General features: G+C 43.1%; 1 protein-coding gene across 1 annotated transcript in view; it reads left to right on the forward strand.

Annotated features, from left to right (window-relative positions):
* The first annotated feature begins 680 nt into the window (after positions 1 to 680).
* Positions 681 to 25628, forward strand: part of LOC147108503 (putative beta-1,3-galactosyl-O-glycosyl-glycoprotein beta-1,6-N-acetylglucosaminyltransferase 7) — a 35930-nt gene continuing 10982 nt past the window's right edge. Inside the window, exon 1 of the mRNA XM_086005148.1 lies at positions 681 to 965. The gene's annotated coding sequence lies outside the window, so the exon portion shown is untranslated. The remainder of the gene's footprint in view (positions 966 to 25628) is intronic.

The following is a 25628-nucleotide window of genomic DNA, read 5'->3' on the forward strand; positions in this document are numbered from 1 at the left end:
CGTAAAACAGAAAGCAGTAATTAGGTGACATCACGTGTGAGCTTTTTAAAAAAAGGTTTAAGGCTATAGGAGGAAGGGAAACTGAAGGTTCCAAGGATTTGAAATTTAGGGAAAGCACAAGTTAAACTAGGAGACAAAGAGTCATGCCTTCAGCACAGTGCAGGGAGGAGGAGGAACGTGCAGCGAGACACAAACATTTGGTGCTTCTGCCGTTCAGATTGCAGGAGGCCGACGACATCCTTGCATTTACACTGCTGAAAGAAGCTTCCTTAACACGAGGGCAGAATCGGAAGGTCATAAAAATGTGGGACCATCATTCTGCTGCCTGGAATAAAAGAGCTGGTTTGGCAATTTAATGGCAGGGAGCCAGAGCACAGGCATTGATCTCCCATAGTCTGGACAGAGGCGACAAACATGAAAGCATGTTAAAATAGCATGTAAAGAGTTTCGATGCGAGGAAAGTTCAAAGGAGCACTAACTTTGGTAGTATCCGGAGAACAAGGTAGACTCTGGTGGAGAAAGACAGTAGTTGGAGGTGAGAGAAGAATTATATAGATCATAAGCTCCTTGTAGCAAGTCCAATTTTTTTTTTAAAGCAAACTGCTGCCAGTCACAATCTAATCAATAAACATGTTACTTACACAGCCAGCACTCAAAGTAATTGAACTGATGTCAACGATGGCAGCCAATCTGTATTGCGCGAAAAGCTCCTCCCCTTTGAGCAAATTCTCGGAAGCGAATCTTTCATAAAAATCAACAAACTGCCGATGTAGGCTCCATCTGCCAGCTAGGGACGGGCTGTTTGCTTGTGACAAAATCAGCTTTTCTAAGGTGAAATGCAGCATGTAGTTGATATGTGAAAGCAGTCTGGATTCACATCAAACTCAAATGCTTTACCAGAGTGGTGCTACACGGAAATGACTAATCATAAAGCTTGCTGTCATTTCACATTACTGTGATGAAAGGTAAGGTTTCCATTTTTAAACTCAGTATTTAAAATCTATCAGTCTCCATCTTTGAAAGCTGGAACACTTCCTAAAACTACAAGTGCAATGTGACATGTATCCATTTAAAGGCACTGAAATGATTAAATGGGAATGTTGTATGTTAGGAAGTACTAAAAACAGCACTGGTACATTAAGCTATTGCTCCATCTGTCTGTGAACAGGAAGTGAAAAACCTCAATGTGATTAATCCAATTCTATCCAAAACTTTCCAATCACAATTAACCTGAAATGCGTCACAAAGATTAACAACCTGTCTTACAAAACTACGCCTGATTTGTCAAAGATATAAATGGACTGGGATAGAAAGAAAATGAGATTTGAAAAAAAACTATTTAGGCTTTACTAATAATTCCATCGAACAAGTGTCGAGGCACAAAAATATACAAAAAACCAGAGCTATCACAGGAACAAAGACTACTTTTGTTGTCTTAAGGATTTCCAAAGAAAATAAATTCAGCTTACTTCTGCAGAGTCTGAACATGTCGGTTTCAACCCAAGATATTTTTAAATCAGTGCTGAATCCACAGACGTAAAGCAGACACCATTGTCTTTGCCTTCAAAGTGCACAGAGCACAAAAATCTAGGCTGACACCCCAGTGCAGTACTGAGGGAGTGCTGTCTTTCGGATGAGACTTTAAACCGAGACGCCGTCTGCTCTCTCAGGTAGATGTAAAAGATCCCATGGCACTATTTCAAAGAGGAGCTGGGGAGTTCTCCGAGTGTCCTGGCCAATATTTATCCCTCAATCAACCATCACTAAAAAACAGATTATCTGGTCATCATCACATTGCTGTTTGTGAGACCGTGTGCGCAAACTGGCTGCTGCGTTTCCTACAGAACAACAGTGACTACACTTCAAAAAGTGGTCGTGAAAGGCGCTATATAACTGAAAGTCTTTCTTTTTTACTGTGCTGTGAACTATGAACATTACAGGGAAAAAATTGTTTGCCTTTTCCACAACGGGGACACCCAGAAAGAACGGCACCAAACCACTGGTGGGCAGTTCAGCGAGCACATTCTTTGAATGGTCACGGAATCCTTCTTCACAGAGTGGAAGCTCAGGGCCCTCATCAATCTCAGAATCTTAGGCAGAGCACGTTGTAAATGCCATAACCCGAGAACAGTTTTGCTCATCAACGAATCAGACTGCTTTATAACATAAAGGACCTGAATCAGCAAAAGCAATCAATAGCATGACAGGGCTCACTGAATCTGGAGAAGGATGACTTTCCTTATTGGGCACTTCTCAATATTCCACAAAAGGGCATGCAGCAAAGGCTGAAGTGGAGCAGAGACACTAAATCACGAATTCGACATTACAATAGTATTTTTTAAATTCATTTATGGGATGTGGGCATTGCTGGCAAGGCCAGCATTTATTGCACATTCCTTGTTGCCCTTGAGAAGGTGGTGGTGAGCCGCCTTCTTGAACACACTGGAGTCCATGTGGTGAAGGTACTCCCACAGTGCTGTTAGGGAGGGAGTTCCAGATTTTGACCCAGCGACAATGAAGGAACAGGGATATATTTCCAAGTCAGGGTGGTGTGTGACTTGGTGGTGGTGTTCCCATGCAACTTCTGCCCTTGTCGTTCTAGGTGGTAGAGGTCGCAGGTTTGACAGGTGTCGTCAAGGAAGCCTTGGCGAGTTTCTGCAGTGCATCTTGTAGATGGTACACACTGCAGCCACGGTACACCGGTGGTGGAGGGAGTGAATGTTTAAGGTGGTGGATGGGGTGCCAATCAAGCAGGCTGCTTTGTCCTGGATGGTGGAGAGCTTCACGAGTGTTGTTGGAACTGCACTCATCCAGGCAAGTGGAGAGTATTCCATCACACTCTTGACTTGTGCCTTGTAGATGGTGGAAAGGCTTTGGGGAGTCGGGAGGTGAGACACTCGCCACAGATGCTGCCTGACCTGCTGAGTATTTACAGCATTTTCTGTTTTTATTACAGCACAAGGACCAAGAAGGAAGTGTCAATTAGAGAGGGTGAATTCAATGCCAAATCAGGTATTGAAAGAGAAATAGAGAGGGAAAGAAAGGTTGGATTAAGAGACAAAGGAAAAGTTAAAAAAAAATTCACATCTTTAAAATATCCAACAGCGATTAAAACTTGAAGGAATGAGACTCCACACTTATAATAGTTAATTTTCGGTGCCAGAGGTTCATTGGCAGTAATTAACAATTAACACATTGTACAAAGAATCGGACTGCAAATCTAGGGTTAATTAAATATGCACAGACTTTAAATGTCTCCAAAACAGACTCCTTGCATCACTTCAGATCAGCTCTAACTTTCTGCAGCGAGATTAGTTCATATCTGCCATGAAAGTACAGCAACTTCACGCCGCTCAGTGCATTTCAATGGTGACCAAGATAGCGAGATGCCATTTTCACAAAGAATAGTGAGCGGAGCACCTTGGACAGCAAATTTTGGATTTTAACTGCGCATCTGCCCTCGCCAGAGGCTGCTTTAGCATTTGTGCATAAATAATTTGACAGCAAATTATGGGTCGCTGTATTGCATTTGCTCTGATGATGCCACATTCAACACCAGAGCTTCTGCAAGGTCCTCCTTTTTCCTCAGCCAAGGTTTCTCCTCCATCGCGGTGGACAGGATCCTTGAATGAGTCTGTCCCATTTCCCATGCTTCTGCCCTCACCCCTTCTCCTCCCTTGCAGAACCGTGATACGGTCCTCCTTGGCGCTAACTTCCACCCAACCAGCCTCCGCATTCTAAAGATTGTCTTCTGCCATTTCCACCGCCTCCAGCACAATGTCCACCACCAAATCATCTTGCCCTCCCTCCCCTCAGCTTTCCGAGGGGACTGTTCCCTCTGACACTCTGGTTCACTCCTATTACCTGCTCTCCTCCCCAACACCTTTCCACGCAAGCACACGAGATACAACAGCTGCTCATTTACCTACTCCCACACCACTAACACGGTTCCAAACACTACTTCTGCATTAAACAGCAATTTACATGTACTTCCTCCAACCTAGTATGTTGCATTCACTGCTCACTATATCAGAGATACCAACTTCTGTTGTCTGCAAGTGAAACCTCAGGCTTCCGGTCATTTGCTACATTGTTTCACTTACTGCAGCAAAAGGAGAGATGCAGATTACTGTAATAGAATCATGGAAATTTACAGCACAAAAGGAGGCTGTGATAAAAATGCTAACTTCCGGGAAGTTATGTCATCACTTCCTGTGAACTATGAACTGTGTACATACCTCACTTCCTGTTGGACTGGTATAAATACTGGTCTGTTCAGTATTGTAAGAGGCTTCTACCAGAGGCATGGTAAAGACCTCTCTTGTATATAGTGTGTTTATAAGTTACTTAAAGCTTACTTTAAAGTTACTTGATGGTAAGTCTCCTTTTTCTTACATCAGAGGCCATTCGACCCATCATGTCTGTGCCGGCCGAAAAAGAGCTATCCAGTCTAATCCCACCAACCAGCTCTTGGTCCGTAGCCCTGTAGGTTACAGCACGTCAAGTGCATATCCAAGTACTTTTTAAATGTGATGAGGGTTTCTGCCTCTACCACCCTTTCAGGCAGTGAGTTCCAGACCCCCACCATCCTCTGGGTGAAAAAAGTTCTCCTCAACTCCCCTCTAATCCTTCTACCAATTACTTTATATATCTATATAAGAGAGGGAGACAGAAAACAGGAAACTATAGACCAGTTAGCCTAACATCTGTCATTGCGAAAATGCTGGAGTCCATTATTAATGAAGTAGTCGCAGGACATTTAGAAAATCATAATACAGTCATACATGGTTTTATGAAAGGGAAATCATGTTTGAAAATTTACTGGAGTTCTTTGAGGATGTAACGAGCAGGGTGGATAAAGGGGAACCAGTAGATGTGGTGTATTTGGATTTGGATTGCAGAAGGCGTTCGATAAGGTGCCACATAAAAGGTTACTGCACAAGGTAAGAGCTTACAGGGTAATATATTAGCATGGATAGAGGATTGGCTAACTAACAGAAAACAGAGAGTTGGGATAAATGGGTCATTTTCAGGTTGGCAAACTGTAACTAGTGGGGTGCCACAGGGATCAGTGCTGGGGCCTCAATTATTTACAATCTATATTAATGACTTGGATGAAGGGACTGGGTGTAATGTAGCCAGATTTGCTGATGATACAAAGATAGATGGGAAAGCAAGATGTGAAGAGGACACAAAGAATCTGCAAAGGGATATAGATAGGCTAAGTGAGTGGGCAAAAATTTGACAGATGGAGTATAATGTGGGAAAATGTGAGGTTATCGACTTTGGTAGGAAAAATAAAAAAGCAAATTATTTAAATGGTGGGAGATTACAAAATGCTGCAGTACAGAGAGATCTGGGGGTCCTCGTACATGAATCACAAAAACTTAGCATACAGGTACAGCAAGTAATTAGGAAGGCAAATGGAATGTTGGCCTTTATTGCAAGGGGGATAGAGTATAAAAGTAGGGAAGTCTTGCTACAACTGTACAGGATATTGGCGAGACCACACCTGGAGTACCGCATACAGTTTGGGTCTTCTTATTTAAGGAGTGATATACTTGCATTGGAGGCAGTTCAGAGAAGGTTCACTAGGTTGATTCCCGAGATGAAGGGGTTGTCTTTTGGAGAAAGGTTGAGCCTATACTCATTGGAGTTTAAAAGAATGAGAGGTGATCTTATTGAAACATATAAGATGCCGAGGGGGCTTGACAAGGTAGATGCAGAGATGATGTTTCCCCTCGTGGGGGAATCTAGAACTGAGGGCATAGTTTCAGAATAAGGGGTCGCCCATTTAAAATGGAGATGAGGAGGAATTTCTTCTCTCAGAGGGTCGTGAATCTGTGGAATTCTCTACTCCAGAGAGCTGTGGAGGCTGGGTCATTGAATATATTTAAGGTGGAGAGAGACAGATTTTTGAATGATAAGGGAGTCAAGGGTTATGGGGAGCAGGCAGGGAAGTGGAGTTGAGGCCAAGATCAGATCAGCCATGATCTCATTGAATGGCGGAGCAGGCTCGAGGGGTCAAATAGCCTACTCCTGCGCCTATTTCTCATGTTCTTATGACCCCTGGTCATTGACCTCTCTGCTAAGGGAAATAGGTGTTGTATCCGTGTGTTAATGAAGACACGGAATGCAGGAGTTGGTTTACAGGTGTTTACTGGACAAAGTCTGGAGGTGAACTAACAGATACAAGACAATATACAGGCTTATGTAGCCCGAGTGGCCATTACCGGCATTACAGTACACAGGGGGCTCTTAAAGGCACATGCACCACAATAGGTCCTTCCTATCCAGGCCCCTCATAATTTTGTACACCTCAATCAAGTCTCCTCTCAGCCTCCTCTGTTCCAAAGAAAACAACCCCAGTCTATCTAATCTTTCCTCATAGCTACAATTACCCAGTCCTGGCAGCATTCTCGTAAATCTCCTCTGTACCCTCTCTAGTGCAATCACATCTTTCCTGTAAACTGACCAGAACTGTGGCCTAACTAGTGTTTTATATAGTTCAAGCATAACCTCCCTGTTCTTATATTCTATGCCACGGCTAATAACGGAAAGTATTCCATATGCCTTCTTAACCACATTATCTACCTGTCCTGCTACCTTTAGGGATCTGTGGACATGCACTCCAAGGTCTCTCTGTTCCTTTACACTTCTCAATATCCTACCATTTATTGTGTAGTCCCTTGCCTTGTTAGCCCTCCCCAAATACATTACCTCACACTTCTCCAGATTGAATTCCATTTGCCACTTTTTTGCCCACCTGACCAGTCTATTGATATCTTCCTGTAGTCTACAGTTTTCTTCCTCACTATTAACCACACGGCCAATTTTTGTATCATCTGCAAACTTCTTAATCATGCCCCCTACACTGAAGTCTAAATCACTGATGTATACCACAAAAAGCAAGGGACCTAGTACTGAGCCCTGCGGAACTTCACTGGAAACAGCCTTCCAGTCACAAAAACACCCATCGACCATTACCCTTTGCTTCCTGCCACTGAGCCAATTTTGGATCCAACTTGCCACTTTCCCTTGGATCCCATGGGCTTTTATTTTTCTGATCAGTCTGCCATATGGGACCTTGTCAAAAGCCTTGCTGAAATCCATGTAGACTACATCAGATGCACTACCCTCATCAACCTTCCTTGTTATCTCTTCAAAAAATTCAGTCAAGTTAGTCAGACACGATCTTCCCTTAATCCGTGTCTTTCTAAATGATGATTAATACTTTCCCTCAGAATTTGATTCAATCTCACCATGACTTGAATTCTGTATATTCACGCTCATAAGAACATAAGAATTAGGAGCAGGAGTAGGCCATATGGCCCTTCCAGCCTGCTCCGCCATTCAATAAGATAATGGCTGAGCTTCGACCTCAACTTACCTAGAGTCTAAAAATCTATATCTCAGCCTTGAATATACTCAACGATTCAGCATCCACAGCCCTATCAAGGGAATTCCAAAGATTCACAACCCTCAGTGAAGTAATTCCTCCTCATTTCAGTCTTAAATGGCTGACCCCTTATCCTGAGACTAAGCCCCTTAGTTCCAAACTCTCCAGCCAGGGGAAACAACCTCAGCATCTAACCTGTCAATCCCCCTCAGTATCGTATATGTTTCAATGAGATCACCTCTCATTCTTCTAAACTCCAGAGAGTATAGGCCCAATCTATTCAATCTCTCCTCATAGGACAACCCGCTCATCCCAGGATCAATCTAGTGAACCTTCATTGCACCGCCTCTAAGGCAAGTATGTCCTTCCTCAGATAAGGAGAAAGAAAGACTTGCATACAACGCCTTTCACAACCACAAACTGTTAAATTGGCAGAGGGCGTCGGAAGAGTCGCGGATGTAGGTGGGAAGAGACTGGACAAGGGGAGAAAGAGAGTCGAGATAGGAAGACATAAGTTCCGTGGGGCAAGAACAGGTTGAAACGATGGGTCTACCAGGGCAGTCCTGTTTGTGGATCTTGGGAAGGAGGTAGAAGCGGGCTGTGCGGGGTTGGGGAACTATGAGGTTGGCGGCCATGGGGGAAAGATCTCCAGAGGAGATGAGGTCAGTGACAGTCTTGGAAACAGTGGCTTGATGTTCGGTAGTGGGGTCATGGTCCAGGTGGAGGTAGGAGGTGGTGTCGGAGAGTTGGCATTCAGTTTCCGCTAGGTAGAGGTCAGTTTGCCAAACAACAGCACCAGAAGGGTTTCGACCCGAAACGTTGGCTATTTCTCTCTCCACGGATGCTGCCTGGCCTGCTGAGTTTTTCCAGCATTTTCTGTTGTTATTTTGGATTTCCAGCATCCGCAGTATTTTGCTATCGTAACAACAGCACCACCCTTGTCAGCAGGTTTACTGACAATGTCGGGGTTGGATCTGAGAGAATGAAGTGCTGCAAGTTCCCTACTCTTGCAGGCATAACTCCCTACTCTTCTTCGAAATAGTGTCATGGGATCTTTTCCGTCCACCTGAGCGCGCAGACAGGGCCTCGGTTTAACGTCTTATCCGAAAGACGGCACCTCTGACCGTGCAGCACTCCCTCAGCACTGCACTGGAGTGAGTGTCAGCCTAGATTTATGTGCTCAAGTCCCTGGAATGGGACTGTGGACCCACAACCTTCTGACTCAGAGGTAAGTGTGCTACCAACTGAGTCACAGCTGACACAGGAAACCAAAACGGTGCACAGTACTCCAGGTGTAGTTCTGTACTATGAAATAAAGCAGCTCAACAATTCCTATCATGCCTTGTCTCACCAAGTGTTTGATTGACCACCTTCAGAAAGATTGAAGTACATGCAAAAGACATGAATATCCAGTTCAGGTCACAAGGGAGTACTATTGCTATAACCCCGCTCCCCCCACCCCCAGTTACACAATTGTGCAAGTAGATAATGGCCTTGGGATGTTTTCTCTGTTAAAGGCCCTATATAAATGCAAGTTGTTGTTCTAGTAGATGAAGGGCACGTTGAGTCAACTCCCTTAAAAGTAAATGCCCAGACTGCTTACAGGAGGGACTGACGTCACTAAACCCGAGAAAGTATCTAAAGCAGATCTAAATTTGTGACACCATCCTTATATGAAGGACAGCCTTCCACTGAATTCAGTGGTTACAGCTCGGTCTTTTGCTAAGCTGGGAGCAGACATCACCCTTCAAGAAATCATGAACTGTAAATAGCCAACGCAAGAAAAATTGTGGGGGTGGGCCAGTTATTGTGAAGAAACCATGGTATTCAATATAGAACAAAACCAGGTACCAGGAGTTACAGAAAGCTCGACATTTTGAGCCAAAGTAATACACGAGAAGCCTTAGTCTACAAACCAGTCTGGCAGCCTCGAATACAGATCTTCCAGCTCTTCTGTTCAAAGAATTTAACCCCTTAAGAAGAAAATTTAACTAACATTTTTATACAAATTATACAAGAAAGACATGTTCTTTCTTTAAATTATACAAAGCTCCTTGTGGCAAAATGGCCAAAGATTCTGAAACGCGACATTTGACAAGTTTGTTTTTTATATCCGTATTGTCAACAGCCACCTCTTCAGCTGCAAAGAAGTGACATAGTTAGCAGCACACCACTGTAGAGAAAAAGCCTGCAGCGCCTCACATAGGACTTGCTGTATAAACTGCTGGCTCCTCTAAAGTACAGGCCCTCAAACTGGGGTCTGCGAGGGGACCACAAGGTCATCACATTTCTATTGTTGAGTGATCGGATTTTTGTATTATTTGACTTTCTGGGGCATTATTTCTGGTGCTATATACTGTTGAAGATAGTACTTTTAGGTACTATTTCCTGTTAGGTAACCGACACTATTCCAGAAGTCAAGCGTGGGCTCACAGGAAGGTAAAATAAACAACCCCAAAATAATACTGCACACAATATTCCAGTACCACAATCAGTTTGAAAGCAGTTCTGTTTAAATAGCAATTTAAAAGAAAGGGCAATATATACTTGACCACCATTTCAATACAGATACTCTCCAACCTCCATGACTGTGCTTATAAAAGGAAAGAAGTAATGAGTCACAGAATTATGACATGTGCTTTGCAGTTAGGACCGCATGCTTTTACCGGTAGCTTTTACTGCAATCAGCCAGCACTCCTCAGATGGTTGGCATCTTAGACAGGATAAGAAAATACCTGCGACTCTTATATGGTGGGAGCCAGCCTATACTGCCAGCACCTCTTCGTAGTTTAACTTAAGTGCAGAAAGTGCAAATAACTGCGATTTTCACATCGACACCAGGTATTTCAACTTTACAAAAAATATGTAAAGCTGCATTTGGAGAGTGTAGAACGTTTAAACATATTTGGGTGGCTAGAATTTGAATGAAAATTTGATTGATTACTTGGACTTGAAAGCTCTAACACAGTGGGGCACAGGTTAATTATATTGATGTACATAGTGAATTTTACAGTTCTGTTTTCAGTATATTCAACACTGCAATTGTTAACCTTGGATGTTACCAAACAATAAGCAGAGGAAAAGCTACAGAAACAAATACGAAAATCTTATCAGAGGATAAAGCAGCTACTAACAGTATACTGATCTAATTTGACACCAACAAAGGCTATTTTTCCTCTGTCCCCACGAGCATTTTCTTTAGCATCCAATATTGTATGTGTACATAACATAAACCATGGTATCGTTCAAATATTAATCCTAAGAAAGGTTTTGTGACATTTCAGTGTGATGAAGTGCTATATAAATGCAAGTATTACTATTGAAAAAGTTGTTGAGTCCAGGAGGCACAATAAGTTGTGTAGATGGGAGCAGGTAGTTACAAAGGGACATAGACAGATTAAATGAGTGGGCAAAACTGTAGCAAACAGAGCTCAATGTGGGGAACTATGAGGTCATCTACTTTGGATCCAAGAAAGATAAATCGGAATATTTCCTTAATGGAGAGAGACTGTGGAGGAGGAAAGGGATTTGGGTGCTGAGGTATACAAAAATCACTAAAAGCTGATGCACATGTACAGTAATCAAACAGGCTAATGGAATGTTGGTCTTTATCTCAAAGGAGGCTGGAATACAAAGGGAAAGAAGTTATACTGCAGCTGTACAGAGACTTCATCTGGAATACTGCATTCAGTTTTGGGTACTGAATCATAATAAAACCATGTTGACTCTGTTTGATTGTATGAAAGGGAAATTGTGTTTGACAAATTTACTAGAGTTCTTTGAGGATGTACATAAGAACATAAGAAATAGGAGCAGGAGTAGGCCAATCGGCCCCTCGAGCCTGCTCCGCCATTCAATAAAATCATGGCTGATCTGATCCTAACCGTCAATCCACTATCACAGAACCATCTCCTGAATCTAACAGAATTAGACACACGAAATAGGAGCAGGATCAGGCTACACGGCCCCTGGGCCCGCTCCGCTACCCACAGGGCCATGACCGATCCGAACCTAGACTCATGTCCAAATTCCTGCCCCGCTCCCCGTAACCCTTAATTCCCTTTACTTCTCGGAAACTGTCTATTTCTGTTTTAAATTTATGTAATGATGTAGCTTCTACAGCTTTTTGGGGCAGCATATTCCATGGACCTGCCACCCTCTGAGTGAAGTAGTTCCTCCTCATCTCAGTTTTGAAAGAGCAGCCCCTTATTCTAAGACTATGCCCCCGAGTTCTAGTTTCACCCATCATCGGGAACATCCTCCCCGCATCCACCCGATCCAACCCCTTCACAATCTTATATGTTTCAATAAGATCACCTCTCATTCTTCTGAACTCCAATGAGTAGAGTCCCAATCTACTCAACCTCTCCTCATATGTCCATCCCCTCATCCCCGGGATTAACCGAGTGAACCTTCTTTGTACTGACTCGAGAGCAAGTATGTCTTTTCTTAAGTATGGACACCAAAACTGTATGCAGTATTCCAGGTGCGGTCTCACCAATACCTTGTACAACTGAAGCAATACCTCCCTATTTTTATATTCTATCCCCCTAGCAATGAAAGCCAACATTCCATTGGCCTTCTTAATCACTTGCTGCACCTGTATACTAACCTTTTGAGTTTCGTGCACCAGGACCCCCAGATCCCTTTGTACTTCAGTATTTTCCAGTTTCTTGCCATTAAGATAATAACTTGCTCTACGATTTTTCCTGCCAAAGTGCATAACCTCACACTTTCCAGTATTGTATTCCATCTGCCAAATCTCTGCCCACTTACTTAGCCTGTCTATGTCCCCTTGCAGGTTTTTTATGTCCTCCTCACTCACTACTTTCCCTCCCATCTTCGTATCATCTGCAAACTTTGATATGTTACACTCGGTCCCCTCCTCCAAATCGTTAATATAGATTGTAAAGAGTTGGGGACCCAGCACTGACCCCTGCGGAACACCACTGGTTACTGATTGCCAGTCTGAGAATGAACCATTTATCCCAACTCTCTGCCTTCTGTTAGCCAATCCTCTATCCATGCCAGAATATTACCCCCAATCCTGTGATTTTTTATCTTAAGCAATAATCTTTTGTGTGGCAGCTTGTCAAATGCCTTTTGGAAGTCTAAATACACTACGTCCACTGGTTCCCCTTTATCCACCCTATATGTTACTTCCTCAAAGAACTCCAGCAAATTTGTCAAACATGACTTCCCCTTCATAAAACCATGCTGACTTTGTCCTATTAAATTATGATTATCCAAATGTCCTGTTACTGTCTCCTTAATAATGGACTCCAAAATTTTACCTACCACAGATGTTAGGCTAACCGATCTATAGTTTCCAGCCTTCTGTCTACTGCCCTTTTTAAATAAGGGTGTTACATTAGCAGTTTTCCAGTCTGCCGGGACCTTTGCCGAGTCCAGGGAGTTTTGGAAAATGATTACCAATGCATCCACAATCCCTACCGCCACTTCCCTCAAGACCCTAGGATGTAAGCCATCCGGTCCAGGTGATTTATCCACCTTGAGTCCCATTATTTTACCGAGTACCACTTCCTTAGTGATTTTGATCGTGTTTAGCTCCTCCCCCCTATAGCCCCCTGTTTGTCCAGTGTTGGGATATTCTTAGTGTCCTCTACTGTAAAGACTGATACAAAATATTCAGTGTTTTTGCCATCTCCATATTTCCCACCATTCATTTTCCGGTCTCATCCTCTAAGGGACCAACATTTACGAACAGGGTGGCTAAAGAGGAACCAGTAGATGTAGTGTATTTGGATTTCCAGACGGCATTCGATAAGGTACTGCATAAAAGGTTACTGCACAAAAGCTCTCAGTGTTAGGGGTAATATATTAGATTGGATAGAGGATTGGCTAATTAACAGAAAACAGAGAGTTGGAATAAATGGGTCATTTTCAGGTTGGCAAATTTTAACTAGTGGGGTGCCACAGGGATCAGTGCTGGGGCCTCAACTATTTACAATCTATATTGATGACTTAGATGAAGGGACCAAGTGTACTGTTGCCAAAGTTGCTGACGATACAAAGATAGGTGGGAAAGCAAGTTATGAGGAGGTCAGAGAGTCTGCAAAGGGATATAGATTGGTTAAGTGAGTGGGCAAAAATTTGGCAAATGGAGTGTAATGTGGGAAAATGTGAGGTTATCCACAGAACAATAAAAGAGCAAAATATTATCTAAATGGAGACAAACTACAGAATGCTGCGGTACAGAGGAATCTGGGCGTTCTCGTACATGACACACAAAAATTTAACATGCAGATACAAGCAAGTAATTAGGAAGGCAAATGGAATATTGGCCTTTATTGCAAGGGGGATGGAGTATAAAAGTAGGGAAGTCTTGCTACAACTGTACAGGGTATTGGTGAGGCCACACCTGGAGTACTGCGTACAGTTTTGGTCTCCTTATTTAAGGAAGGATATATTTGCATTGGAGGCAGTTCAGAGAAGGTTCACTAGGTTGATTCCTGAGTTGAAGAGGTTGTTTTATGAGGAAAGGTTGAGCAGGTTGGGCCTATACTCATTGGAGTTTAGAAGATTGAGAGGTGATCTTATTGAAACATGTAAGATTCTGAGGGGGCTTGACAGGATAGATGCAGGGAGGATATTTAACCTCATGGGGGAATCTGGAACTAGGGGACATGGTTTCAGAATAAGGGGTCGCTCATTTTAAACAGAGATGAGGAAGAATTTCTTCTCTCAGAGGGTCATGATTCTTTGGAATTCTCTACCACAGAGAGCTGTGGAGGCTGAGTCATTGAGTATATTCAAGGCGGAGATAGACAGATTTTTGAAAAACAGGGAAATCAAGGGTTATGGGGAACAGACAGGAAAGTGGAGTTGAGGCCAAGATCAGATCAGCCATGATCTTATTGAATGGCGGAGCAGGCTCGAGGGGCCGAATGGTCTGCTCCTATTTCTTATGTTCTTATGTACTGAACCTCAGGAAGGATATATTGGTTTTGGCAGGCTTTGAATCCAGGCCCACAGACTCTTGAAGCATCACGCACACATGGACTATACCAATAGAAAAGTTTGGATGACGAAACCAAGAGTAAAAATCAATCAGTGAATGCTAGTTAAAGCACAAGGTTGTATTGCCTCTCTGAACCAAGAGTAGTTGCAATGCTTGATTACAGCTATTTTCTGATGGCAATAGGATAGGTGGGGCAAGAGAACCTCCAGTGTATCATATCATGTAACAGGAAGGGACAATGACAATAACACATATGTTGCTATGGTGCTGGGAAATTACATGACAATAGAAGAGGACAAATCAACCTGTGTATCAAAGTCTCTGAAAGAGGCCCAAGGAATCCATTGCCATAGTAGTGAGTGTCATCAAACTGTTCAGCCGTGAAGGCAACACAGTCCAACCTTGTCCTCACTAATATTCATACACGCAAACGTTTGTCCAGAAGTCGCTCAATAGTTATCAGGAGGGGAAACCCTATGTTTTCCCTCCTTCACACAGGAGCATAGAGATCAGCTAACAGAGCAGAGATTGAACCTGCAATATTCCTGGCCTATATGTATCATCAGTACACCAGACAGTACATTTAGCAGAGGGAGCAGAGAAACCTGCGCTGCTTTTGTTAAATAATTGCTATCATAACATTTAGAAAATCTTACTAACAGCTATATTAACTAGTATTCAGAAATGGTTTATATGAGCTAACCAGCAAGGAAATATAAACAAACATTCTGTGAATAATTCTTTGCTGCCTGTCCCTGGTCTAAATGCTACTTTCACTCTTATTTTGGATTCGCATAACTTCTATGAATCCTCCTACCCATCCTTTGGCATTTCTGTCTTACTTTGCTAATCATAGCTTGAAGTAATCTTGGTTAAGAACTTCCCTTCATATTCTATTCTATTTTGTTCGACAATTATGACAGACATTAGGTTTCATTTCCTTGAGATCTGTAAGATCTTCTGCTCCCTGGACCCCAATAAGATCTCTTGTCCTGCTAGAATCATTCCACTGTCCCTACACCTATGCTGTACCACTACTTCAATCTCTCTTGTTTCAAGTCTCTCCTTACTGGCAGTTTGATCATATTCACCATATCGGAAAAAAGATCATTAACTTTTCAAACTACCTCCTAGTGCCCTGTACTTGCTAAAGTTTTTTTTGAGGCTGCCGTAATGCTGTTACCTCCCAAATTGCCCATCATTTAAAAAACCTGGCCTGATCCAGGACAGTTTTAGCATGGTCTTTCTACTGCTGATCCGCACCTCAGAAACTCTACTCTCAAGCTCTTTAGTGAATCGGTCATTGTCTTTGACGTGCCTTGACAGTGTGGCATGTGCATTTCTAAACAAATCATCATACAGCCTCCTAACAAGGCTTTGTTTATGAATGTCTTGATTTCTCTCAAATTCATCAATGTGCTATGTTTGATGGTTTATCAGACTCTTTTCCCATTAACTCAGAAGTTTATCAGGATGCTGTTGTATAACTCTGCTCCTTCTTCATAGCAATGATATCATACCTAACAACACACCCTATCCTACATCTAAATCAGGATAATGTGTGACTCTTTTACTGATGCTTAAATGGCCATTGCACTGAGTAATTCCATTTACTGAAACACTGCAATGGCTGCACCCTTCATTAAATGGGCAGAGACAGTGACTGCATTTTGCTGGAGACTGGTCAGTTAATGCTGCATCCAAATGGATTCCCCAAGGATTTACAGTTTCCCACACTGTAACTTTTATCGAATTTCATGTTGCAGCTTCGCACAGATCATTAGCAATCTCAGCTTTACTTACAAGGGAAGTCTCAATTGCTTTTAATCCCAGGCCAAGGGATTTATTTTACCGAGCCAGTGTACCTGCCCAGTGCACTGTGGAATTGCTATTTTTCCAGTCAGTGTTTTGAAAAGACTTTGGTCAACCTTTTTTGACTTGGTGTGCAAAAACTCTCATCACCTGCAACCACAAGATGGCTTTGTTCCGAAGAGGTTATCTTGGGCTTTTAAGTACTTTCTCGGCAACACGTAGAGTTGAAAACTAAGTTTCTTATAGTACTATTGTTATTGTAGAGATCTGTAAGTCTATGCTAAGACACTGCACAGTTCATTTTACAATGCAATCTTCCTACTCTCAACTGATTAAATTGTACTATTTAGCCAATCCAGTCAGCCAACACACAGCTAAAAGCAGAGATCAATACCTTGGATGTGAAGTACTTAATGTGTTCCAGACAGCTAGTTTCCAATTTCAGTAATGGATTTCCTGTTAACTCTGCATCATATTAATGCCTTCCCATAGCACTCTGAAGAGGTCCATTAACTTAACTTCAAAAGCTGCAAACATGATATTTTATTATTTGTTCTCAGGATGTGGGTTACGCTGGCAAGGCTGCATTCATTGCCCATCCCTAGTTGCCCTGAGATGGTGGTGGTGGGTCTTCTCCTTGAACAGCTGCAGTCCTTGTAGCGATTGTGCTCCCATGATTGTATTAGGCATAAAATTCTAGGATCTTTACTCAGCGACAATGAAGGAATGTCGATATATGTCTAAGCAGGTTAGTGTGTGACTTGGAGGGGATGTTCCTATGACATTGCTGCTCCTGTCTTTCTCACTGGTGGAGGTTGCAGGGGAGGGTGGTGCTGTTCAAGTAACCTTGGTGAATATAGCTGCAGTGCATCCAGTAGATTGTACATACTGTAGCCACAGTCTGCTTGTGATGAATGGCTATTAAGCGCTTTCTTTAGCTGCAAAGCGCTTTGAGACGTCCTGAAGTCGTGAAAGGTGCTATATAATTGCAGGTCTTGCTTTCTTTAAGCCCAGTGAAAGAAGCGCCAATCAAACAGACCGCTTTGTTCTAGACAGTGTTGAGATTCTTCGGTATTGTTGAAACTGCACTCATCCAGGTGAGTTTTGCATCACACTTTCTGACTCGAGCCTTGTAGGTGATGGGAGAGGCTTTGAGGGGTCAGGAGATGAGCCACTCATCGCAGAGTACCCAGCCTCTGCCCTGTTCTTGCAGTCACTGTGTTGATATGGTTGGTCCAGTTATGCTTCTGGTCAGTGACAGGTCGAGGAAGGATCTTCAGATGAAGAGAAGGATTTTAAATTGGACATGTTGTGGACTGGGACCCAGTGCAGATCAGAGAGAACAAACAGAATGCAGTGCAAGACAGGAAAAGGGGAGCATTTTTGTCTGAGTGTATGAAGCGTGAAGAATAGGATGCCAGCAAAAAGAGCACTGAAGTAGTCAAGTCTGAAGGCATGGATAAAGGTTTCAGGGGCAAAGGTACGGAGATAGGGAAGGGGTTGGCGATATTGCAGAGGTGGAGAAAACAGATGGGATGCGAGTTTAATGCGAAGCTCAGTAGAAACAGAACACTTAATTTGTTACTGGTCCGATTCAGCTTGAGTGAGTAACTGGGGGTGAAGGATGGAGTCAGTGGCAAGGGAGCAGAGTTTGCGACAGGACCAAAGAAGATGGCTTCAGTCTTCTCGATGTTGAGCTGGAGGAACTTGAAACTCATCCACAATTGGATGTTGGACAAGGAATGTGACAGTGTAGAGGCAGTCAAGGAGTTGAGATAAATGGTGGGGACGTAGAGCTGACTCTATGCCTGCCACGCAACCATGCAAAGGCAGTCCCATGGTGCCAAATGATGGAAAGGAGGCATTGGAAGAAGATGGTATTGTCAACTGTATTAAGTACTGCAGAAATAATGAGGAGGACAAGAGGAGATACTGCACTACACTATGGTCATAATCACAGAGGATGTAATTTGTGACTTTAGTGGAGGCTATTTTGGTGCTATGAGAAGGATGCAAGACACGAGGGTTTTTGAACAGAGAGTTATGGATGAGATGGGCACACAGCTGGGAGTCAACAACATGTTCATGAACTTGAGAAAAATAGAACACTGGATAACGGGGTGTAGTTGAAGAGGACTCATGGGTTGAGGGTGGGCTTTTCAGGAGGAGTGTGATGATGCTGGTTTGTAAGGGAGTGGGGTGATGCCCTTGGAAAGGGAAACACCAAACATGTCAACTAGAATGGAGACCAGCTAGGATAATTGAGTGGTTAAGCATTGGGTCAGCAAAAAATCGAGGAAGAATCAGGTGGGTCTCAAGATGAAATGACCTTGTAAAGTGTGGAGAGCAAGAGATGGGGATAATCTTAAAAATACAAGTTCAGAGCGAGACTGGGAAAACATTGGGAACTGGGAGGAGGCAAGAAAGTGGTCTGGATCTTAGAAACAAAGAAATCCACAAGCACGCATTTGGTGTTTGAAGGCCAGAGGAAGAGGGAGAGGATTTAAGGAGGCAGTTAGTCATGAGGAAAAACAAGAGCCTAGGATTGGCCTTGCCTTCCAGGATGATCCTGGAGCAGTTGACGATTTTGGCTGAAGAGAACAATGTATTGCACGATTCAACATGGTTGAGCATAAATTTTTCAGTCAGTCATTCATAAAAGACCACATTCTAGATTATATACACCCTCATAGAGTTTAGAGAGTCATAGAGTTTTACAGCACAGAAAGAGGCCCTTCGGCCCATCGTGTCTGCGCCGCCCATCCATCCCTGTCCAGTCTAATCCCATTTTCCAGCATTTGGTCCATAGCCTTGTATGCAATGGCATTTCAAGTGCTCATCCAAATGCTTCTTGAATGTTGTGAGGGTTCCTGCCTCTACCACCCTTTCAGGCATTGAGTTCCACATTCCAACCACCCTCTGGGTGAAAAAGTTCCTCCTCAAATCCCCTCTAAATCTCCTGCCTCTTACCCTGAATCTATGCCCCCTTGTTATTGACCCCCCTACTAAGGGGAAAAGTTCCTCTTTGTCTACCCTATCTATGCCCCTCATCATTTTGTACACCTCAATCAGGTCCCCCCTCAGCCTTCTTTGCTCCAAGGAAAACAACCCCAGCCTGTTTAGTCTTTCTTCATAGCTGAGGCGCTCCATCCCAGGTAACATCCTGGTGAATCTTCTCTGCACCCTCTCCAAGGCAATCACATCCTTCCTATAGTGAGGCGACCAGAACTACACACAGTACTCCAGCTGTGGCCTCACCAGCGTTTTGTACAGCTCCATCATAACCTCCCTGCTCTTATATTCTATGCCTCGGCTAATGAAGGCAAGTATCCCATATGCCTTTTTAACCACCTTATCTACCTGTTCCGCTGCCTTCAGGGATCTATGTACATGTACACCAAGGTCCCTCTGACCCTCTGTACTTCCTCGGGTCCTACCACTCATTGTGTATTCCCTTGCCTTATTTGTCCATCCAAAATGCATCACCTCGCACTTTTCAGGGTTAAATTCCATTTGCCACTTCTCCGCCCATCTGACCAACCCGTTTATATCGTCCTGTAGCCTGAGGCTTTCCTCCTCGCAATTTACCACCCCACCAATTTTCGTGTCATCTGCGAACTTACTGATCATACCTTTCACATTCTCATCCAAATCATTTATGTAGATCACAAACAACAAGGGACCCAGCACCGATCCCTGAGGTACCCCACTGGACACAGGCTTCCAGTCACAAAAGCAACCTTCGACCATCACCCTCTGCCTCCTGCCACTCAGCCAGTTTAGGATCCAACTCGCCAAGGCACCCTGGATCCCATGGGCTCTTACCTTCTTGACCAGTCTCCTATGCGGGACTTTCTGAACTGCCCATCTAAAAGCAAAGAGCTCACAACTTAGTTTTCAAAACTGAAGCAATCCAGAGATACCGCTACCACCACCTACTTTATCTCTTCTCAGGATCATCAAACTAATCTCTTCCACGATGTCGCAACTGTAACGATCAATAACATGTCATTCTATAGTGGACACTAGGTGGAGCCGTAGAGCTGTATATAGCTGTATGTATAAGACTACACTACCCAGCTGTATATACATTAAGACTACATTACCCATGAGGCACTAGGCTACCCACAAGGCAACAGTCAAGATGGCAGCCTGCACACAGGAGCACACATGCTGCATCTCTACAGATACTGTACCTAGAGAACGTGTACTGAATAAATGACTAGCTAGAAGCTAGCTGTGTTCATAATAAGAATGTCTAGTTATTAATGAACATAACACCAACTATTTGGACTCTCAACCTTCGAAAAACATCCCATTCTTAGCCCCATGCTCACAGACACCGTCAACCTCTGACAGGGTTCCCCAGCTCGTTTCAAAACCACCATCATCACTTTCCCTTGATTCAGGCACCTTTTCCTCAGAAATTCTTTCCGTAAGCGAATGCATCTTGCTACCACCCTGTCTTAAAAACCTCTTTAGGGCCTGTGCCTCTGATGTTTTGGGCTTTTTTCCCTTCCACAAAATTTCTCTCCTTGTTCTACTCAGTGACAACTTCACTATCTTGTTAAGTGCTTGAAGATTTTATTTTTTTTACTTAAGGAATGTTTTATATAGATATAATAAATTGACGTAATGATTGAACAGGTTCACTTTCTAGGTTATGCAGACATGGATCTGCTCTGCCAGCAATATTTGGTGCTAGATTTTAACCCTTGGTCATGTAATAGTAAAGTATAAACACTTTTACTGTACTTTAGGACTACAGTACACTTTAGTAGTAGGTTTAAAAAGAAACTCACCTTCAGGGCTACTTTTTAAAAATATAGTTCCTAATGCAACAATTTTTTTTAAATTGTTAAGTGTTTCCTATGGTATCCTTTTGTTGAAATTATGAGCTTCAGCATCAGAGGATACCTACTTGGAGAAGCTACTGAGCATGTTTGCGAGAGGGGATTGAAAGAACAGTGAATGACCATTAACCAAGGATACTTCAGAGATTATTCTTACAAGTGTGTATATATTAATTCAGCTCCTCCATGCCACTAACACAAACCCCTCCATACAGGCTACATTCCCCCAGATTTCCTCCTCAGTGTTTTAATAAAATATTCAAAAAAAAGGGTGAATTTATTTTTAAGATATCGAGTTGGGCAGCATTTAAATTTCTGAATGGCTAGGGTTCCTTTCCCCCTCCTGATTGATATCAGAGGTTCCTGCTGGAAAGTGGATGTGTGCACATGGGACCACAACAGGATCAGGCTTAGCTGTGACTCTTCCATGGTCTGCCAACCTACTGTATAGATTCACAAACAAAGTGTGGCCACTTGGACGAGGTACTAGATGGCAACTAGTGTCCGTGAACCCATATCCCTGGAGTCAGTACCTTCAGGTTTAAAAAAAAAGGGGAGAAAAATGCCAATAATGTTTCTGAAGAAAACTGCCGCACACAATTGCAGGAGTGTCACCATAATATCTTTCAAAATATCTGTGGGAAAGCAAAATAGTGATGGGCATGTTATCCACACCAGCAGGTTTGTGAAAACACATCATCATATATGGGGAGAGGTGGCCAGGGCCAACTGAAAGGGATGTGTCAGATTCATGTAACTATTTAGACAAATTCAACACCAATATTCATTTGTAAACAGCAGTAATGGAAGGCTGTGTGAAAAGTTCAACAGATTTTTGTTTTTCAAACTCAAAGATGTATGTAGTCAAGCATGAAAGTGAGTATGTTGGGGGGCCAGTATTGATGTACTGTTTCTGAAGAAAACTGCCACACCCAACTACAAGAGTGTCACCATATTGGCCCAGAAATTCGGGTCTCCGCGGGTGAGTACGCACGGGGTACTCACCCGTACACCCAATGGAAGTGCCGGTTTCCTGCATGCGCGGGAAACCGGCACTTCCGTTCCCCTGAAAGGAGGGGTTAAGAGGTCGAACGCGTGCGCAGGAGAGGCTGCGCGTGTGCATCGAACTTCGGTCTTTTTTTTTTTAAATACAGGTTTTCCCGGGAAGGTAAGTCTCCAGAAGTTAGAAATGTAAAAAGGCAAGGTAAGTGGTGAATTAATTAAAATTAAAACATTTTTTCCACAGGTTTATTATTTTTAAATACTTTTTTAGCCACGTTAGAAAATTTAAAAAAAATTTAAAAAATTTAAATTATTGTTTAAAATAGTTATTTCATGTAATTTATAGTTTATTTTAAAAATGTGATTAAAAAAAAAAATTTATTTGAAGATTTAGTGATGTTTTGGGGCCGTAGTATTTAGAAGTCTTGACAGCACTTCCTGTCAGACTTATGAATGGAGCATTCCCTGCTCTGATTGGCTCCCCATGGCCCACATCGAACTAACTGCGCCCCTGGGATACGCAAGCACTGCACGCCGGCAGCTGGACCAGGCCCCGGATCGGAATTCCACGGGGGCCCACAGCTCAACGGCCGGCGCGCAAGGTAAGTGCAGATCGGGGGCTTGCACCCGCGGGAAGCCCCCGACCCGAATTTCTGGGCCAATATCTGTGGGAAAGCAAGATAGTGACGGGCATGTTATCCATACCAGCAAGTTTGTGAAACCACATCATCATATATATGGGGATATATATTAATTCCCTTACATCAGAACCTCAAGATTGGGACCAGATTTGATGCTGCTCAGACGGATATACTTTCCAAAGCACAAACCGGTAGAATTTATAACGTTAAGTTCTCCAGGATTGGAGAATTTTAGCTGTGAGTAAAGATTGTATAGGCTGGGGTTTGCTTTCCTTGGAACCGCGGAGGCTGAGGGGAGATTTAATTGAGGTGTATAAAATTATGATAGAGTGGATAGGAAGGTCATACTACCCTTAGCAGAAATGTCAATAACCAGGGGGCATAGATTTAAAGTAATTGGTGAAAGGATTAGAGGGGAGTTGAGGAGAACTTTTTTCACCTAGAGGATGGTGGGGGTCTGGAACTCACTGCCTGAAAGGGTGGTAGAGGCAGAAACCCTCACCGCATTTAAAAAGTACTTGGATATGCACTTGAAGTGCCATAACCTACAGGGCTACGGACCAAGAGCTAATGAAAGTGGGATTAGGCTGGATAGCTATTTTTCAGCCGACACTGACACGATGGGCTGAATGGCCTCCTTCTGTGCCATAAATGTCTATGATTCTATGATATGATTATCATTCTGCCTTGGCAAGGCTGACCAGTGCTGTGAAAGTCACTGAATTATATTTACTGTAATTTCCTGCCAGTACAAATATTGCATAGAAAACATCACTTCGCCTCAACTTAGGAGTTCAGTATACAGTTCGAGAAAAAATGCAACGTCAGGATAAGGGAGTCAACAATTTAGAACTGAGATGAGAGAAATGTCTTCACTCAGAGGATTATGAATCTTTGGAATTCTCTACCCCAGAGGGCTGTGGATGCTCAGTCGATGAGTATATTCAAAACTGAGATTGATAGATTTTTGGACACTAAGTGAATCAAGGGATATGGGGATAGGGTAGAAGATCAGCCATGATCTTATTGTATGGCAGAGGAGGCTCGAGGGGCCATATGGCCTACTCCTGCTCCTATTTCTTATGTCAAATTATTTCCCGTCAGAACAAAGGCTATACATTCTAATCCCTAGTCAATGCGCATTAGTCTTTCCTGTGCTTGAAAAATTAAACACTCTCTTCTCCATGCAAAACATAATCCTTGTCACAAGAGGAACTTATCCACGGCGACTGACCATCCTGTTCTTTTTTCTAAAGTGAGGCCTTTAGCAGGACAAAGCTACAATCTGAAATATTTTTTCAGCAAACACTGCTGATGCACTCTTCTTAAGTTAGCTTCACTTCATCTACGCACATTCAATATGGCATACTCTGCATGGATGGTTAGAATGGATAGTTCGCTGGCTTCAAGACAGAAAGCAGAGAGTAGGGGTAAAGGGTAGCTATTCAGAGTGGCAGAGGGTGGGAAGTGGTGTTCCACAAGGATCAGTGCTGGGACCACTGTTGTTCACAATTTATATTAACAATTTAGACTTTGGAATCAGAAACACAATTTCTAAATTTGCAGATGACACCAAATTGGTGGGGATAGTTAATACTGAGGAGGACTGCAACAAATTTCGAGGCATCAATGAGATCATGGCGGATCATCCAAATTCAGTACCCTGTCCCTGCCTTCTCAACAAAGGTTAACAAGGCCATAAAAAAAGCAAACCAAGCATTAGGGTTTATGTCTAGAGGGACAGAATTGAAAAGTAGTGAAGTTATGCTAAACTTGTATCGGACCTTGGTCAGACCACAATTGGAGTACTGTGTACAATTTTGGTCGCCATATTAAAAAAAGGATGTAGAGGCACTGGAGAGGGTGCAGAGAAGATTTACAAGAATGATACCAGAAATGCGAGGGTACACCTACCAGGAAAGGATGAACAAGCTGGGTCTCTTTTCTCTTGAAAAGAGAAGGCTGAGGGGTGACCTAATAGAGTTCTTTAAAATCATGAAAGGTTTTGATAAGTAGATAGAGAGAGAGTGGTTCCACTTGTGGGGAAGAGCAAAACTGGAGCCCATCAATGTAAGATAGTCACCAAGAAATCAAATAGAGAATTCAGAAGAAACTTCTTTACCCAGAGAGTGGTGAGAATGTGGAACTCGCTACCACAGGGAGTAGTTGAAGCGAATAGTATAAATGCATTTAAGGGGTGGTTAGCTAAGCATATGGTGTGGAGATGCCGGAGTTGGACTGGGGTGGACAAATGTAAGAAATCACAACACCAGGTTATAGTCCAACAGCTTTATTTGAAATCACAAGCTTTCGGAGCGCTGCTCCTTCTTCAGGTGAAGTGGAGAAATGCATTTCTCCACTTCACCTGAAGAAGGAGCAGCGCTCCGAAAGCTTGTGATTTCAAATAAAGCTGTTGGACGATAACCTGGTGTTGTGTGACTTCTTACAGCTAAGCATATGAGGGAGAAGGGAATAGAGGGTTATACTGATAGTTAGATGAGGAAAGACAGGGGGAGGCTCGAGTTGAGCATAAACACTGGCATGGACTGGTTGGGTTGAATGGCCTGTTTCTGTGCTGTACATTCTATGTAATCTTATGTTTAACAGTTAAGCCTGTACATTGCGTGAGTGATCCTTCCTTCAATAATTGTTTGGGTTTCTTTGGCTGCTATTTAAGGTCCTATGAAAAGGGCAAAACTAAACATTCCAAACTGTACATACTTGGTAAGATTAGTGTTACAGATGGTTCTATTTTGGTAGTACAGGTAGACTACCCCTTATCCGGACTTCCAAAAACCGAAACCCTCTAAAAACCGAAGGTTTTTTCGGTCAGCGTAAGTCCAGCATAAGTCGTGCGCACGACCCACGCCGGCCCCCCCGTGGACCCCCGCCGGCCCCGACCCCCGCCGACTTACGCTGAGCGTCAGCGTAAGTCGTGC

The sequence above is a fragment of the Somniosus microcephalus genome, chromosome 13 (assembly GCF_052327205.1).
Source record: "Somniosus microcephalus isolate GS21.2 chromosome 13, FLI_Smic_1.0, whole genome shotgun sequence".
Classification (NCBI taxonomy): Eukaryota; Metazoa; Chordata; class Chondrichthyes; order Squaliformes; family Somniosidae; genus Somniosus; species Somniosus microcephalus.